The sequence below is a fragment of the Lissotriton vulgaris genome, chromosome 6 (assembly GCF_964263255.1).
Source record: "Lissotriton vulgaris chromosome 6, aLisVul1.2, whole genome shotgun sequence".
Taxonomy (NCBI): domain Eukaryota; kingdom Metazoa; phylum Chordata; class Amphibia; order Caudata; family Salamandridae; genus Lissotriton; species Lissotriton vulgaris.
The window spans coordinates 517,755,216-517,768,570 of NC_141694.1; positions in this window are offsets into that span (position 1 = coordinate 517,755,216).

A 13,355-nucleotide genomic window follows, 5' to 3' on the forward strand; every position below is an offset into this window, starting at 1 on the left:
TCCTCTTCCCTTTATTATTTGCTCTATTATTGAGCCGTTTATATGTGCTTTGCAGTCTGACCTTCGAATTATGGCATTAGTATCGAGTGATGTACCACTTAAGGTCATTGCTTACACAGATGACATTGCGGTTTTTATAACTGAACCAATCAAAGCTATTAAGATCATTGAAGATGAAACAGCTAAGTTCGGCTTTATTTCAGGATATAAATTAAATGGTAAAAAAACACAAATACTACGTAATTTTAAATTGAGAAAACCACTTTTTGGTGTTTGCTCTGTAGTTGGCTATTTGGGGGTTAGGCTGTCGGCGCAGAGAGACAAGATATTTTTTTAAATTACAAATCTGTATTGAAAGATAAAGTTAAAATGCTTAAGAAGTAGCATACATTTCTAATAAGTATTATACGGCTTTCCAATATTATAAAGATGAGATTTTGCCCAAATTCTTGTATTTATTTAGATCTATTCCTTTGCAGGTTAAAAAATCTATTTTTTAAAGAACTGGAGGGAGCTTTGGGTAGTTTCATTTGGAGGTACAGAAAAGCCTACTGAGCTATTGCTCTGTTAAAGCTCCCATATGAACAGGGTGGACTTGGCTTTCCTGATTTGAAAAAGTACTTTTGGGCTGCTTTTGCTGCCCATTTTAGCAGCCTTTTAAACCCTGAGTATAAAAACTTCTTTCATCAATTCATACTAGGAGAGGACAGCAATATGTATCTATATAGGAGCAATGACCCAAACTATTTCAAGAGAGTTAAATTCAAGACTATAAGGGATAGTACATTTATATGGCGACTATATCTACTAGATGCAATTTGTCATTTTATCATGATAAACTTCCCTTATGGGACAATCTGATATTTCCAGATGTATTTCACGATGTTAACGGCAAACGCTGAATTAGGTACGGGATCACATGCCTAGGAGATCTCTATGATTACAATGGCTTTGCTTCCTTTAAGAATCTGCAGATGCAGTATAAATAGACTGATTATATATTTTTAAAATATTTACAGATCAGGAATTATTTGGTGAGACTTACAAACTTGACAAAATTATCTAAGTCTGAGATGTGGGACTGTCTGTATAGCAGGAAAATAAAATCTGTCATAAGTGAGATGTATAAATGTATCCAGAATGCTAGGCAAAATGACTCTGAAAGATTGGCGGGCAGTAAAGCAAGGCTTTGGGGACAGAGGTTACATCTTTTGTTATTGAACAAGCGCTGAATACTATAGACAAGTCAGTGTATTCTGTCAATGTGCGATTGCAGCCATTTCAGACTATATGCTTGTTATACCACACACCGGGAAAATCTATAATTGGCTTACGTCTGGTTTGGGTAGTGATCAGACAAAATGCCCTAGGTGTGACCTGTATGCGGTTATCATTACGCACATGTTTGCAACTTGTCCTGAATTAGAGCCATACTGGCAGCAGACTGGTCAAGTATTCTCTCAGAGGTTGAGGATAGTGGCACCAGTAACAGTGATTGAAATTATGATGGGTTTTAAGATAGTGAATTATAGACTTACTCTACTCTCTACAACAATGTTAGTTTCTGCTAGATTGGCAACAGCCAATAAATGATTGGTGGCTGTTGGTGAAGGAAACATATGAGATGAAAAAAGCCTTAGCTAAGGCAAGGGGTACCCGCCCTGTGATGAATTTAAATGCAATATGGGGGCTCTTGTTCTAAACATTTTTTTCTTTTGTATAGTATTATTTGAGGTATAGATATTTGTTATGTTCTGATGCTCCCCTCTGCTATGTTATTCATTGTTTTGTTTGTTTTAAGTAATCCAATTATGCTCTCTTGCTGTTATCTTTTGTTTATGTAATATTATGTAACGTTTGTGCCCCACTTGTTGACAATAAAAGAAATACTTAAAATAAAATTAAAAAAGGAAGTACACATGTTTTTGGAGATGAGGACTCCTTCTTGGGTAGTATGTATTCAGCACAGTCGTTTTCAGAATGCCTCTTCTTTTAGGATCAAATTCTGTAACGTACAATATTTCTGGGAAATAATTTAATACAATATTTCAACTGTTTGCAAGGTCTAGGCTTACCCACATGATTCCTCTTGACTTAGAGAACAAACTAGCTGAGTTCAACCTGTCCGAGTATTCATAGGATCCTATTTCTCTGTGGGAAAGCATTTATAAACTGAAAATGTATATTTTGTTGGTAAGACTCTTTTCTGCAGAAATCCCCTCTCACACCTCTTTGTCTTTTCTGATTTTGTTACATACAATTTCACTAGTCCATATTTATTTCTGACCCCCAGTGAAAAGCGGACAACATTTCTAAACGTCAGCCAGGTTTTATCATTCTCCAACATTTGCATTCTCTCAGAAGCCCTCCTTACAGGAGTTTGTGTTAAAAGAGTGAAAGAAAGGACACGAAAATGTATTCCTGGCATGAGCATACGGAGTGCAAAATACAACAAAGTGTAACGTGCTTTGAGTGGCAGTGTTATTACATAGACATCTAGGCAGTGGTTCTCCTCTAGCTATATTCAGAGGGAAAGCAACTATAAGATGCAATAGGGTAACTCTAGTCTAGTTAAAGAAAGACTAGAGTTCCCAAAACAGGAAAGGTAAGGCTGCCACCCATATATCTATTTGATGGGATTATAAGAGCGGATCACATGCAATTTGTCAAAGGCACCAGTGGGATCTACCTTGCCTGTACCAGAAACCCTCCTTAATTCTGAAAATAGTCCTTGAGTAAACACTAGCTAGATATTCTGCGTATTCCTGCAGTCCTCGCTCTAAAATGACTTTATCTAACTAAGACATGGTACAGTGAGACCACTGTTCAAGGAGAGACAGTCCTCCAGTACATCTGATGTGTTTTATCTAGGAACCCGATTCAATATTGTGACCTTATGCCCCTATACCGCTATAATCAATACATATCCCTATAATGGCATAATAATCAGAGCCATATTTTCAGTAAATCGCCTCTGCAGTCCATGACACAGCAGAAGCGATGTCCTTAGATTCCTAGAGAGCACACCGAGTTCTTTAGACACACCAAACCCCCAGCAACCTGGGAAACCTGGGAAAGCCCTGCTTGCTTTGTTTTGATTTGTAATAGAACTCCTGCGAGCACTGTAAGAACGACCAGTTCTTAGTGACATCTTTATTGACGTCATATGTCCAAACCTTATAAATATACCAACGTTGCCTTAAGCAAACACACAGTGGTGATTCTGGAGCAGAGCAGCTAATCTACTTTCCGAGAGCCCAGCAGAAGCAAGAAGCCCATGGACGCTGCCCCTCCTCTTTGACGCGCTGAGAAAGACGCTGTCTTTTCTCCTGCCGAGAAAATCCAGCTCCGGCGTTTCCAGCCTACCCTTGCGGGTGACTGGAAAATTGAGTCCTGAGAGGGAGATACCAGACCTCCTACATTCTATTCCCAAGGTACAGTGCTGACTAAACCCTTAGAGAGAATTCTTGAACAGATCCTTGGCAACAAAACCTACTTAACTTAAACTGCTACTTACTTACTCCTTCCCACGTATTAGGCTTAGGTCAGGTACACCGGGGTAGGCTTAGTTTAGAAGCACCAGTTTAGCACGTTAGCCTATGTATATTTGTATATATATTTTATCCATTTTAAAGTGTCTTATGGCTAAGAAACCATATCAATGCTTTTACAGTATTATTTCATAATACTCCTTTTAATGTACGTACTTTACTTTATAACAAGTCTTGCAATTGTGGCAATTCATTTCTCTTGCATGAGAAGGAAGACTGCTCAATAAATAATATCTTTTATTGAAAATGCCCGTCTCTCTATTCTCTGAACCCTGGTGAAATTAAATATGCACAACTGACTGAGTGAAATAGCTGGCTATTGTTTCACACGACTCTAGAGATTGACTCTTATTCTGAGGGAGCAAAGTTGTCATGTTTATGCGGTTGTTGGAAGCTGAATCCCTTCTTGTCTGAGCCAGGGAAGCTGATCACTTCCTATTCAGTCAAGAAAGTTTCCAGTGACCTCTGAACTAGCTGGCGCAAACCTAAATTAAGTCTAACATAGTCAGTAGAGACCTAGAAGACCTCAGTCCTACGTCTAAACTGCTGTTTATGTTATTCCAATGCGCAGGGCCTATAGGGAAAATAGGAACTACACTACATGGCGCCCAACGTTTGGTAAGGCGATAAAACTAACGCAAGACGTTAGAGTAACTCAGTCGTGCTTTTTCACACAGACCCTTTCTCCCGTAATTACTCCAATAGACGTCTGGAGTGGGTGAAAGGTTAAAATCCACCGGAACTTAGTAGGAAGAGATTCCTATGTAGAGTTTTTGGTATAGTCAACGTTGAAGGATACAGTGTTCCAAAATATTGTGCACCTAATCTTTTGTCTCCTTGGAAACCTGCTCTGCAAACTTTCATTAAAACAATGTCAAATAACAGCGACAACAACGAAACCGATGAAGCCGCAGTAGATGCGAATCAACAGGGTTTCAATGTTACAGGGTTTAATGAAAATGAACCGGGTGCAATTATCATCCCGGCAACCATAGGAAAAACTATAACTTTAAAACTTATAGAAAACAGACTGACATCACCAGGTGGTACAGTCATTTTCGGGATAGAGGCACACGAATATCGGCAGACAGAGGTATTCTATTCATGGATAAACTTTCCAGCGGCAAACGCTACAACACACAAGTTCCACTATTACAAAATAGAGGAACCACCGGATGAATATACTCCTTTCGAGGATATTGAAATACCACTAAATTACCAAGAGCACCTGTTCTGGTTTAAAGGCGCCCTAAAACATAATGATCACATCACCAGGCTCGGTCCACTAGGTAGACCAGGAGCAACGTGGCCGGTTCTAGCCAGCTACACACCACATCCAAGAGAAGAACTTTTAGCACAGCTAAAATTATTAATTAAAATACACAGACAGCTAGTCCAATATGTAATGCGGACAGCAACAGTCCAACCAGCTGTTAATATTCCACAGCTGACCCCTCATCAGGGGAACACAAATAAAATTACACCACAGAACATACATTCATGTCTGGGAAAAACACCCGCAAAACGGGAACAAATTCCATTCTGGCTGGCAGAGAAAATAACTCAAATAGAGGCAGTATTTCTGAATACTACCCCTATTGAGAAACACAGAATTCTGACTATCTGACTTCCAATGGGGGTCGCACCACATGTGGAGGACTGTGACACTTGGGGCACAGTCTTTGCTTCCATTTACACAAAAACACATGGTCTTGCGTCCATGGCGGTAATACCAGATGTGCTAAAACAAATTCAGAATGAATACGTCCAGAACGTGCTTTAACTCGGTATGAAATTACTGAAAGACTTCAAGCAGGTCTCGGCTATATTATTAGCCAACATAAAAGGAGAAGCAGCATCTGTGGCCATCCGCCAAAAATTGAAAGAAACAGATATAACAGATCAACCAATTGAGCTTGCCAGAATCATAGAAAAATGCTATGAAGAACTAGGTAGAGATAGTTTGGGTGGGAAACCAGTAAAACCCCAACTACTTGAAAATCCTGAAAAATTATTTATTAAAAATAATCTAAACACTCCTAAAAAGAGCTGTGATGGAAATAAACAATCCACTCCCAAAGAAAAAGGTTTCCAGTCCAGAGGAAGGTCTCCTCGGCGGAGAGAAAGAACTCAAAGGGAGCTCTCTGAAAAAAGATACAACCTTAGAAATAGGGATAATTTGAAAAAGTCTGATAGATATCAAGATATTGATACAAGTCCATCTTGATCTTTTTCGCAGAAATCGGAAAGAAGCGGACGCTCAGAACACAGGGAAGAGCACGCCAAGTCCAAAGACAAGGAACCTGCTCAAAGTAAAAAATTACAATTTCCAAAAAAAGAAGGTAGCCAGTATTAAAGTAATCAAACATGCCGAGGATACTGAGGACACAGCTGAAAAATGGAGAGTGGGCACAGACAATACTAGACAGCGCAGCAGAAATCAGCATAGCTCGCAAGATCCTGATGAATCATCTGGAGACAGTGGACACAAATGAATACATTCAAGTAGAAACTGCAGATACCAGAGTTAGCGAACCTCATAAAATATACGAAATGTATTGCGTATAGAGGGAGATAAGACTAGGAAAATAAAGGGTTTATTTTGGGATAACCTCTCAAAGGGCTATGACATCCTGTTAGCCGAGAAAGATTGGCCCCCAGAGTTTGTCAGGGAGTGCCCTCATCGCGAAGAAATGATTATGCCTGCCTTCTCAAATCATATTCCAATTCACACTAAATATATATATGCAAGGAAATGGGCAGTAGCCCAAGCACCTGCACTATATAAGAATCATGTAGGATGGGATGAGGACTCTCCTTCTCACAAAATCCAGTTAAAATGTCAACCTACTGCACAAAGGCAGAACCCGATTAAGCAGGAAGCTAAAAAACAAGTCAGGGAGATTTTAGATCAACTTGAATACCAAGGGGTGATTGAAACATGCACCTCTCAAATGAACAATCCTTTGTTTCCTGTCTCCAAACCAGACGATTCGTATCGTCTAGTCCTGGACTACAGACACCTTAACTCATGTTGCAAAACATTTGCGGTACAAAATTCGCACAGTGCGGCACTAATGAACAACATAGTTCGCAAAAAATACAAAACAACATTAGACATCTCTAATGGGTTCTTTTGTCAAAATATTGCACCAGAAAGCAGGTACTTGACCGCTTTCTCAATAATAGGGTCACAGGAACATTTCTGTAGGCTCCCACAGGGATTCAAGAACAGCCCGGGATTATTCTCAGCCAGAGTAACAGAGTTACTACAAATGTATGATGATGAGGCATTATCTTATGTCGATGACATCTATCTCACAGACGACGACTTGGATACTCACTTGAAAAGAGTGAACACCATAATACTTGGGTTCGCAGCAGAGGGTTACAAATTCAACTTTAAAAAGTCACGAATTGCCCATCTAACTGTCCTATTTTTAGGATACGAATTATCAAGTGAAGGCAAAAGCCTACTTCTTAGAGAAGTGCGCTGTACTTCAAGCACCAAAAACGCTGTAGAACTTACAATCGATTCTAGGCTTCCTGAATTTCAGAAGAACTTACATTCTAAACTATGCAGAGAGGGTTAAACCTCTCTACGAATTAATAAAACCTGATTTTAAACCAATCAACTGGACTCAAAAACACACAGAAATTTTGAGATCACTGCAAACAGACATGTTAGCTAAAACAAAATTAGAAACACGTGACAATACACGCAACCTTGTAATCTGGGTCATCCCAGGAAGATGCGGATTCACGTACCTGACCTCTAATGAGGGAGAAACGGTACCAATAGCTTACAAATCACATTTGTACACAAAAGCTGAAATAAAATTCAGTTAAACGGAAAAAAATTCTAACTGCGGTTCGGACTGCTGTAGCAAAAGAAAGGGCCCTAGCACAAGGTAAACAAATAATAATCGTTACACCCATACCTGCCGTAGAAGCAGTAACTAAAGCAAGCATTCCAAATGCTAAAGCTCTGCATCCAAGATGGATCCAATGGGTTAATTCTCTTGCTGCAACAGACGTAGTATATGAATTGGATCCTAATCTAAAGACACAGGAATTTTTACAATATGAATATGAATGTCCTCTGCCAACTGAAATCCTGCCTCTAGAACAATACAGATGTATCATATATACAGACGGATCAGCACAACCAGCAGTTGGGGGTAAACAAGCTTACAGTGCTGCGTGCGCGATTGTTAAAGGTCGTTGGCACAAAGGAAAATTTAGACCACTGGTCACTAAAACGCAATCTCTAGGAGATTGCACAGTTCAGCGAGCTGAACTAATAGCATTTAAGATGGCGCTTGAAAATACTGATCGCGAATTCCCCACACTTATAGTGCGCAATTCATATTATTGGGTTCAATCTTATAATGAATACTTGCAGAATTGGGTTGAAAACGGGTTCAAAGATGCAAAAGGTGGCACAATCGAGCATAAAATGCTTTGGGAACAAGTAGTTCTTTTACAGAAGGAACTACAAAAGACTCACATGATACACACTCTGAGTCATCAACGTGATGGCGTTCACGTTGCAGGGAATTCATTGGCTGATGAAGCCGCGAAGGCAGCTGTGCAAACGGCTTCCGTAGCTGCTATCACCCGGTCAAAAACGAAAATAGACAGCGATATACTACAAGCTGTCAGTGCGTCAGTAAAAGATGATGGAAAAACACTCCCAAAAGGCTTTCCAGAGAAGTACTCATATATAACAGATACGAATAATGTTGCTTTTGCTCGAATCCCTGGAGTGGGGGATAGAGTAATTCTAAACATGGAACACAGGTTAGGACTAATTACAGCGGCACACGAAGGGCTTGCTTCTGCACATGCTGGCGTTTCCGCCACAATATCATTATTAAAACAGAGATATTGGTGGCCGCGCATGAGAATACAAACTAAGAAATATGTGCTGGAATGCGAAATATGCCAAAAAATGAAAGTATCAACAGTGAAACGACCAGCGCAGACACCCCTTCTCATCTCAGATAAACCATTAGCATGTGTTTACCTGGACCACTGTGGTCCCTTACAAAGGGATGGCAACTATAAATATATTATGGTCGCAGTGGACTCCTGTACGATATTCATATGGATGTGGCCCCAGCGCTCGGCTGACGCCAGAACTGTTATAAAAGATTCGCGAGTCTTTATCGGCACATATGCAATTGCCATGCTTCATTCTGACCAGGGTCCTGCTTTTAGCTCTCGAGCTTATAAGGAGGCCATGACCAGCATAGGCATTGGGTTGCGGTTCTCTTGCCCCTTCCTTTCTGAGGGAAACGGGGTTGTGGAAAGAAAAAAACAAGACATAAAGCAATCTATAACGGCAAAGGTATTAGGTTCGGGTGATGGGTGGGTCCAGCATTTAACAAGTGTCCAACATAGTCTTAATAACCTGCCAAGAAATTCTCTAAAAGGTTTCAGCCCGTACGAACTATTGTTCGGAACTAGAATGTATGTTCAGGACTTAGATAGTAATGCTTCAGTGGTAGAAGATAAGAAAAAATGCTTTGACATCAAAGATCGTTTGGCTGTTTTACAGGACTTAAATGAAACAAGAAAAGCCCTGAGCAACATAAAGTTAAAACAGCAGCCACCAACCACTGAAGACACACCAACTGTCCCGGCAAGACCTGTCTGGATTCCAAAGATTGGGGATCTGGTCAGAGAAAAGATCGCGGTTAAGAAGGAATTTGGGCCTTCTTACAGAAAAGCAGTACCTGTCTTAGCAATCAACGGAACAAGATCAGTTGTACTACCGCCCCTTGCTGGTAAAAAGGAGAACCGAGTTGTATCAATCGACCTGGTAAAACCACATTCATGTGGCCAATAATAAGTAGTAGGCCCAGTGGACTCCCAAGAAATAGCAGAATACCAAAATTTGCTACAATCCAAGAGGTTCAAACTGAGAGACTAATCACATTTGATAAACCTGCAGTGAATAAAAAAGGACTATGCAGCAATGCCATGGAACTTGTGCCTCTTGAAACCCAAATTGAAACAGTTCGTCAAGAAACACCAGTCTACAATGATGTAGCATCAGAATGTGCTAATGAAAGGCAAATTGAAAAAACAATTCCAACAATTGACAGAACTGCATCTGGCTACTTCATCAATTTCGATAATTTTTCTGAAGATCAAAGCGAGCCTGAAGTAACGCCAGTACCAAAGACTTTTAAAGACAAAGCAACAGAACTCTTTCATCAACTCCAAGAAGCATATCTAAATGCACCGTTGATTGAACATTTGATTGTATCAGGGGTACTCATACTCCTACTCTGCCTAATTTTAGTTTTAATTTTAGGAAAATTTATTACAGTACAATGGACACAGCAAGTCAGAATATCAGCTTAGTTCTGAAGCCACACAAGTCATCTCACATCGAGAAAAGAGAACTATCACCAGTGAATGTCACAGCCATTCCAATACCCGGCGGGTTAGTTTGGGACTAAACCGATTACGAAATATATGGAGCGGTCGAACTCTTGAAATATCCTCATCAGTTTAAGGTTTCATTAAGTGACTTTGTAAAACCGAGTACATTCTCTGATGATTGGGACTTTGAAAGCATAAATAATATGATGTCAGATTTAGTTATGTCAGCAAAATTTACAGAACATGATTATTTGCAAGGTTCATCGAATTATGAACAGATGTATTGTTATACCCATTATGCAGACCACTATTTGCATAAATCAGCTCAACCTAGAAATGTTTTTAAATATAATCAATGGGAACATTGTGCAACTCCACCTAAAAGCAGTTCAAAAACATTCTATGAGAAATTCCAATACTTTTCAGGGTTTAACACGAGTGATGCAGAAATATTTTATTATAAGCTGTTAGATAAAACAGGGACAAAAACCATGCTGACAAATACAAAATTGATCTATTCGGAAACATTTTATGAAAAAATGATTACATTTGGTTTTGATTTCTGGAAAAAAAAATTGATACAAAAACCATCTGGGGTACAAAAGATTGGCAGGTACAAGGCCTAGAAGCATTATTTCGAGCCTGCATGATCCCAGAACAAATAATGTTCTTGAATAACACCATTCAACAAACTACCAGTTTTGGCCTAGCCAAATTCAAAGATTTAAACAAACCGTCTATTCCAAAGCCAATACCTGATAACACAACCACAGATATTGAGATAGACGTATCCAAGATTTTACATCAAAACAGAACACATCCTGATTGGAAAAAGTGGTTAATCTGGCCAACAGACACAAATAAATGTCAAGATAGATTCCTGAATAAAATACAGGGGTTAAAAATGACCAGACCAGACCATAGATACTCCCAGAGACAACATCCAGGGATAGTAACAGCATACAGTGTAGGGAAACTATGCCTTGAATGTTTACAAACATCCACACAGGCACAAATTAAGCAACACTTGTCTTTACTTAAAGATGGTGCTGACTTGCGCGATTTCATGATGGGACCACGCAAACAGCGTCAAAAACGTTTCATAGCGGACAGTATATACGCTGCTTACAACGAGGCATGAAAAGTGACTCAAATTGAGACAGCAGAGAAAATACGAGAAATTGATCGTATTAATTTGGAAAAATCACTTTCTGTTGTGGACAACGGGTTAATGACTCTGTCCTCCAGAATATATTCACTGGACAGTATTGTATCATCTGCTATAGATATAATAGATCAGGACTTGCTAATGCTACAACATGGTCAGTCCCAATTACATTCTATTGTACAGCTAGGCTGGACGTTGCAAAACCTGCGTTCAGGCTATTTGCCTTGGCGTTTAATCAACACAACGTCATTGTTCTCTAGCTTTAACCTTACTGATAAACAAATCAGTTTGGTACAGAAAGGAGCAGACTATACGATTCTGAGCACTGAAAAACTTGAGAGATTACCATTGACAATGTCAGAAAGACCTGTCATTGAATGGATAATACACAGGATTATCACAATTCCAAATTGGAAACAACTTTCCAATTTAAAAAATGCCAAGAGTATATACCAGCAGTCCAGTATGAAAGGTTGGGTAAAGAGTACATTAAGTCAACATGGAAATTACCTTATACACACACATGTTATAGTGACAAAAACCAGAATGTATTTCTTAGTGGTAATAATTGTAAACGATCACTGAGCGGTATATTTCTGTGTCAGGGTATTCATTTACATGGGGCCTGTGAGGGGACTTCAAATAACCTTTCATGCCACCAGCACGGCACACCTGCAACACAGATAGAGCAATTCTTTAGACAACTTTCTAACGGGAGTTACGTTCTAATAACGGACCACAGCTGTTGTGGCATGGTGCCAGGGAAAGCATATCTCTTAAGCGTCAGTTCCATTGTCACTTGCTGTATGCAAGAATTGTATCCTAACGGCCCTGGAGACTCAGAGGCGACAATTTGGCCTCAGTTGAATATCTCTTCTATACGAATTGATACTTTAAGCAGAATGAAGTCTGTGCTTTTACAGACAACAGTGCCCATCACGTCATCAAAAGAAACGTATGATCTTCAAGTTGCAAGGACAACGGCAGAGATACATACACTTTTATCAACTAATTGCCCCGTGCATTTCACAGAAATGCTCAGCCAAATCCTAAATATGTCGGATGCCAGTGGTATCTCAAATGTATTTAAGACAATTTTTTCGGGACTGTTAACGCCCTTCGAAGCAGTCCTGGGCATCTTTCCCAATTTTGTCCATTCGGTTTTTGGTGGCCCACCACTACTTTTGGAACTCGTAGCAGGAATCTTATTTTTGACTCTTCTGCTCCGATATGGCAAGCCAAAACGCAGACATGACTCCGGCAACAATGGAAGAAACGATCCTAGCAATACGCTACCGGGACCGCATAACTAAAGTCCTTAGATTAGCCCGGCTAAGAGACCTGAATATGACCTGGTTTCTTTCATTCAGACCTATATGGCAGAACTGCATCTTACCTGTGCTTCGATGTATGCTATGCGGAGAAGAATGCGTGTTAGACACCAGTCTTACACTACAATCAGCAGTACCGATGGATGTAGATACTTTGCTAAGTCCAGTAACGGCTCATGCATCGTGTTGTCCCCAGCGGTTACCAATCCTGATGACGGCATTTGTTGAGACTTCTGCACTACGATTAGGTGGTGGCAGTGAAGCAAGGAATGAGAGCAACATCACCCAGGTACGACCTCCTGTGAGCATTGCTGATCCAGAAATCGATGATAGCAATCATTCTCACGACTGCCCGGTTACAGCATTATCATCCTTGGTCGAACTTTCACCTGGAGCTGTAGACTGTTTTTTTGCACATCTATATGAAGTCATGTTCTCCCCTGAACCAAAAGAATACCTTTCGAGCCAACCGGCACACAGCATTTCCCTGAACTCTGAATTCGGCCTTCAGCTATAAATAAACAAAAGCTACTGAAAACAGCCAAATCCTAAATATGTCGGATGCCAGTGGTATCTCGAATGTATTTAAGACAATTTTTTCGGGACTGTTAACACCCTTCGAAGCAGTCCTGGGCATCTTTCCCAATTTTGTCCATTTGGTTTTTGGTGGCCCCCCACTACTTTTGGAACTCGTAGCAGGAATCTTATTTTTGACTCTTCTGCTCCGATATGGCAAGCCAAAACGCAGACATGACTCCGGCAACAATGGAAGAAACGATCCTAGCAATACGCTACCGGGACCGCATAACTAAAGTCCTTAGATTAGCCCGGCTAAGAGATCTGAATATGACCTGGTTTCTTTTGTTCAGACCTATATGGCAGAACTGCATCTTACTTGTGCTTCGATGT